This window comes from Mesitornis unicolor, unplaced genomic scaffold, assembly GCF_000695765.1.
Source record: "Mesitornis unicolor isolate BGI_N332 unplaced genomic scaffold, ASM69576v1 scaffold16248, whole genome shotgun sequence".
Lineage (NCBI taxonomy): Eukaryota > Metazoa > Chordata > Aves > Mesitornithiformes > Mesitornithidae > Mesitornis > Mesitornis unicolor.
This window is the reverse complement of record NW_010202705.1, coordinates 6,897-13,792: the sequence shown is the minus strand read 5'-3', so window position 1 is coordinate 13,792 and position 6,896 is coordinate 6,897.

Here is a 6,896-nt window from a genome sequence, read left to right as displayed (position 1 = left end):
ATTATTGCTTTGCAATGTAATGAGTTTATTTTTCATGATTGATGTATTGATTAAGGTACTGTTTTATTTTTGTACCTTTTTACAATATATATAGTAAAATAAGCTTACTCTTTTTGTTGGTGCTGGTGTCCTGTCTGTCGAACCCTGTCAGTTGGCTAAGCAGTGGGCAGCACCATTGCTCGCTGACACTCCCTGATGTTTTCAGCAGAGCTACTGCCCTGCCAGTCAGTCTCTTGCACGTACTGCTGGAAGGGGTCAGATGCATCACTTTGTCCTTGTTAAATTTCTTGAGGTTCCTTTTGGCCTGTTTATCTGTCTAGGTCCATTGGACCTTATTGACTGCATCCTCAGTGCATTACCGTCTACTGACTTTGAGGGTGCATTTTGTCCTCTCCTGAAATCACTCACTTGGACTTGTATGTGACTGAGGGGTGTGTCAGCTGCTAATGTTTCTCTTGAAACTTCTGCGTTTCATTTTGGGCTGTTTTCCACTAATGCATGGGAATTAGAAGAAAGTGGAATTATATCCTCTGCTGCAGATTTGTGGCTGATTTATAAATGTGTTGTATGCAGTTGGTTGATAATTTGTGCTAATGTGAGCTAAACTAGAAAAAAAGGTCGATGATGTCAAGGCATTTGAAAATATAGGCCACTTTGCTGGAATGAATAAGAAGGTGTTTGCCCACTCCAGCTACTATAGACACTAGTAGAATTATAAAAAGCTTTTTCAGGTCATTGTGGAAAGTATTTTCGCTCAGTTCTGAAGCCTTTCTTTAAGTGACTGAACAGGAGAAGTGAGTAGTTTTATGTTAGGTAAATGCAGGACATCAGTAGACTGTGTCTTTAGAACAATAAAAGCTGTTAATAAACATGGATTATGCCTTATGATATTTATCACAGGAGCTGATTTCATTGTTTGTGAGGGCAAGGGAGAAAACTTGCTCTCCCTGGATTAAAGGAGAGATTTTCTTTGGATTGTGGATCACTGGTGTTGGGGAAAATCCTCTAATTAAGGTGACTGGAATGGAGACCCAGCAGAACACTTGTGAGCTACTGCATAATTTTGGAACAGCATAGGGCAAAAGAATCTGTCACGGCCATTTGCCTCTTAATTAGCTGTCAAGTTCCTTTTCCTTTCCCCCCCTTTTGGTTTTTGGTTGTTTTTCCCCAAATCACAGAACAGAAAGCCTGTCACTTTACAATTCTGTGGGGTTTTTTTATCATTCATTCTATGAAATTGAAATAAAAATTTGTATATGAAAGGGAGAATAGCTTGTTGGATCTTCTTGCTGCAGTAGGAATTTCCTAACTAGTGCATTTAAAAAATTGCAGTCTCACATGTACAGTACTACAGTTAGGAAATGTTGGCCTGCAGACTTTCTCAATTGTGTTTTCTCCATCTATGTCTTTACACAGTGGCCTTCTTCCAAGGGGTTAGAAGATCTTTTCCTGTAAGCGAAAGATAATCATTGCTGGAACACCGCAAATATCTTTAAGGAGTAGTATGAGATTTTGCAGCTTTTGGGGAAGAAAAGTATTTTCAGCAAGGAATAGCGACCAGCATGTTATTGAATGATGTCACTGTAGTGACTACTACATCAGTAGTTTTCCTCTGCGACTAGTGAGTAACATGCACTGATGTTTGAATTACTATTTTGTAGGTTGTTACGCGACTGTGAGTTTATACAGGCATATCTGTCTTAGAGTTAAAACCTTCAACCATTAAATGTCATGTTTGAAGAGGATACTGCTTTGTTTTCCAGGGTTTTTTTATTTATTTTTTATTTTAAATCAAGGGGATGCTTGAGCTTGCAGATTTTGTTCAACTAATTCCACTCACTAGTCACCACTAAGAACTGCATGAAACAAATCATGTACCTAACCGGTTAGGATAAAAGAAGGTGATTCATGTTACAAGGTTACTGGAATATTCTTCCTCTGTCCAAGTATACTGACTGTTAAAGGGTGAATTTGACAAATCATTAGAAAATCTGCATAAGAAATGGTCTCATTTTGTCAAGAAGATGATGGTGAATGCTTTGTGTTTTTCTGTTTCCATAATGTTTGATTGTAAAGTTTGTGAGTGGGAAATGCATGTTTGCTTATCACCTAGTAGGCACTTGCCCATTTTTCTAGAGGGTATATAATATAATGTGGGTATTTAAGATAGCACTTTTGAAATAGTGTTATACTGATTTTGATGTTTCCCTTCTGTACTTTTCCTCCATTATTCTATAACAAAGTGTGAATTTTTATTATTTATTTTTTCGTTCCCTCAACTCAGATGCAAGGAGAAATGATACAGGCAGTCATTTAAAAAAAAAAAAAGAGCAGCATTATAGTTTTTGTATTAGCCAGTGTGGGTAAACAGAGATGAAAAAAATAAATCTTATAATGGCCTCTGAAGTGCCTGGGCATAGGTGTTCTATTTTGTTTAGTGGGGAGACAGGATCGGTTGGACATGATGATCTCAGAGGTCTTTTCCAACCGAGCGATTCTGTGATTCTGTGATTGTGTGATTCTGTAGGCTTTAGGATCTCTTTTACTTGTATTGATCATTTAAATCTCTTTCACTTGCAGATTTGTCTTTATTTGATATATAAGTTTCATTTCAGATTGTTGGTTTTGTAATATTAGTCATTTATCTCACTTTTCTAAGATTACAGAAGATGATATTTAAAATAAATGAGTCCTAAATGAGTGAAGCTCTGCAGACTGCAGTATTTCGTCTTGTCTGCTGCATATTTCCCTTGCCTTAGTAAGGTGAATTTCTCAGCTTCTGTCTTCCATAGTAACCAGAGTTCTGAGAACCAGGCTGGCTGATGCAACAAAATAGCAGCAAATAAAAATGCAAGGTTACTGTGGTAATTGTCATAGCTTCACTAGCAGCTGTCAATTTTGAATTTTGTTGCAGTTCTTATTATTTATGCTAATATACCAGTAGAGTAAGACATGTAAGATATGTAAGATACAGTAAACCAGAATTTTCATTACAGAATTATATCCTGTGAGTTCTCGTGTACTGTCTTGAGTGGTGAAGCATTCTGATTTCAATATGTAAAATGAATGAAGATAGCATCTAATGGTGAAAAAACATCATGCAACTACTTATGAAATAAGTACCTTACAGCAGTACTTGATATGCGCTTTAAAATATTCCAGTGGATTTTTTTAATGACACATGTGTACTACTCAGTGTTAATGGAATACAGGAAAAAAATCCCATCTAAATTTCATAGCTGCTTTCATGTCTAAATTTCATAGCTCTTGCTTAGGTAGCCCATAAAAATATTTAAAGGGAATACTCATTATCTTTCTATTTTCTTTATCTTATGAGGTGCACTTGAAAGCCTTGCGAGGGTATGTTCCCACTGGATAGGTGTGTGAGTTGGTAGCAGCTTTAAGGATTAGCCTGGTGACATTCTTGTGTAGTTCTTGCAAGCATGATCATTCCAGGAAGGTGTTTATAGATTATGCAGAAAACGTACAAGTTTTTGACTCCCAGAGTGATTCTGGAGAGGGGTGGTCTGACTTTTAACTTTGTGCTAACTGCAAGAATGAAACCATGTCAGCCACTTGTCAACTTCCAAGTCTTTTTTCAGCCAGGTAGGATGATTATATTATCCTATGTGTGTGGTGTTCTTATTTAAATCTAACATTCTGTTTTCCTGAGAAATTGATTTATACAGCTGGTTAGGTATTTGCTGAATTTATTTAGACCTTCTGTGAACTGTGTGAAGTTCCTTGCTTCCCAGTTCAGTTATAATGCGTTTAAAATAAAATGTGTATGTTATTTACAAGTGTAAATAATTTATAAAGTTAAAATCGCAGAGGGCAAAACAGTGTGTTTTGTAGTTTAGTAGTATTCCTGTGTCATTTTAGGGAGGAAAAATGATTTTCTGCATTTATTTTATGCTATTATTTTATTTCAGAGGAGCAGCGTATAAATACCATATAAACATATATAAAGAATCACATAATCAGTTTTTAAATTAGATGTTTGGTGACCAATTTGAAATATATAGATTTATTTGTGTAGTGTTAGAAATGTCCTCAGACATTTACAAGCCCATCTGTGTGTAGAGTCTATAAATGACTGCGTGGAGTAAGGCAGCATAAAAGAATACTGATGGCTAGCAAATGAAGACTATGTTAGGATGTAGTGGTTAATTAATGAGATTTGCAGGTTATTTGATAGCTACAAGAAGCATGATTGAAAATTGGTTGGAGAGCTTATCCTGCTGTCTGACAATAACTGTCAGAGTATAGCCATAAAATAGCTACTAGAGTTTAGGGGTCACCTATTATGTCAATGTAATGCACTGTGAAGGGCGGATAAATCAGTACTGTGTCAGTGTGTTGTACCTTAAAGAACAAAAGGTAACCATGAACTGATTGTTCACTGTGGTGAGGAGGGCTTACTTCAGCATTAAATCATTCCCATGTTGGTTAGTTGCTGTCACAACTCACCTTCGTGTACATGGATTTTTAATGATCTTTAAAGGTATAATAGGCTTTTACTTTTTGTGGATAAGCTTTTGTAGTTTGTCACTGTCATTGATGTAGTTTTAAGGAAATTTTAAGAAGTCATGATTGGTTTCTGTGGGCAAGAGGATTGCTTTTATATGACATTTTTACTAAAGCTAGATGTGTGTTGACTGTGTAGATCGTATATTTAATAGATTTTTAAATATCCCCCTCAACCCGCTCCACTTCCCCCATGATGATCTGTTGCAATACTGCATGTGTAGGAAAGGGGACATTGGACTGGGTTGTAGAATGTGCAGGAGTATTTCCCAGGCAGTGCCCTGGATGTGTGCATTCACTGCTGTATTTTGCAGTTTATGGTATGTGCAGTTTGGAAGATATTGGTGTCTGCAAGGTCTCTGGCCTTGACCATGTTAGTTGAATCTCAGATAAATCGGGTGACCAAATGACACACTTATCTTTAGGTAAAGAATCAAATTACACAGGGGTATTATAAAGAGAGATTTTTTTTTTTCCCCATTGTTATGTTTTGTACCTAGCTTGCGATTCCAAGCAGGTCTTTGGCTTAATTCTGTGATATGATTTCTGAGTTAAGGCAGTGATGTGAAGCCAAATTCCAGGCATTAGATGTTGTTGCTTGGAGAAATGATGTGTCGTTTTACTGGCTGTGACATTTCTGAAGTAGTTAAAAGTGGTAGAAGCCCTTGTTTCCCATTATTTAAGTAACTACTGCATTTGTATGAACATCTATCAGCAAATGTTTAAATGTTGTAGAAGCTGGCATATCCAGTGAACTTGCCAAGAGACAAATCTCCCATCCCCTGAGACAGCACAAATCAAATTATCTGAGACCAAGTTCTTTCTTCTAATTGTAGGAGTTCTGTCAAGTCTGTTTAATATTGAGCTACAGCTGACCCAATTGTGTTTGGCAAGTGTTAGTGACCAGAAAAAAGAGCAAGTTTTATCTGTTGTTTAATATATCAACTTTAGTTTTGTTATACAGTTAATCAATGGTTCATTTTTGTGTCTGAAATGTTTTATGTTTTATCGTGATTTAAAAAAAAAATCCTACTGCAGTCTCCATCATATTTGAGAATTGAAATGTCCTTAAGGACTTGTGCATTAAAATCTTTAGAGAGAGGGGAAAAAAAAAAGCAGTGTCTTTTTTGCAAATTAGATGTCATGAGTGTTAATATAATATGATTAATAACTCAGTGCTATTAAATATGTCTGCACATTAAATGCACACGAGGCACGTGAGGGAGTTGGTTAAAGGATATAAAGTTTGGAAAGATGCAGATCAGTCGTGCCTGTTTGACCACCACTGCACACACAGACCGAGCTCTTAGGATGTTACGATTGTTTTGTTTTTACCTAGGCTGTTACAGTTGGCCTGCTGTAGGGTGCTCTGATTCATTCTGTTTTATACAAAACAATAGTGAAACCTTGCTTGGGGTGAGGGAAATAGTTGTTGCTGCTGGATTCTGGCTTTTTTAACTGGGATTTTTTACATATTTTTCACAAATACTCACATATATTCAGCGGTGTAATATTGTATGTTTGTGTCTTCTGCACTGTTACCATGAAGAAATTGAAAGGTTTTTTTAAATATCTTTCCAAAATAGTTGCACACAAACTTCAAGTGACTTGTTGGCAGAGTATATTCTGGTTGATAATAGAAAATCTAATTAATTTGCTCATCTGTGTTACTTACAGAGAGGAAACAACTCCCAGCTGATTGGCATACTTTCTCTTGTCAGGAAGACTCTTGTGTTAACACAAAAGATAAGGCCAAAAGCAATGAGAGCTAGGAATCGAGTCTCCTTTAATCTTAGATTTAATATTGGCAGGTGTGAAGTGAGCACTTTTCACTTGAATAACTGCTATTTCCATATGACAGTAACGAGCAGGTAATTACTCCTTGAGAGAAGGAGTGTTTCATGTGTGTGTTTTCACATGGGAGACCTTTGTCTTGGTGACCTGCCAAGGATTTACAACCCTGCTGCTGCATCTTCTCAACACCATGTCAGGTAGCATATCAGTTTTGAAAAATGCTGTCGCAATTTCTGAACTTCAGAAGTAGTGTTGAATTACTTCTGAAGTTCAGAAATTGCGACAGCATTTCCAGAATTACTTCTGAAGCAATTCCAGAATTACTTCTGAAGAAGTAATGAAAGTTGAGTGTGGCTAAAAGCAGCCAATGATATTTGTCAGTTCACTGTGAGAGAGTGAAAATAGTATAACTTTCTGCATAGCAGTCTTTCCTTTTTTGTATTTTTGTTTGCTTGTTTTTGTTTGTTGTTTTGTTTTGTTTTTTTAACAAAAAGCTTCCCAAAAAAGTGGGTTTTAATGTGACTGTAACTAAAGGAGATGAGGAAGACATATTTTTGCACAAAATAACCTTTGAA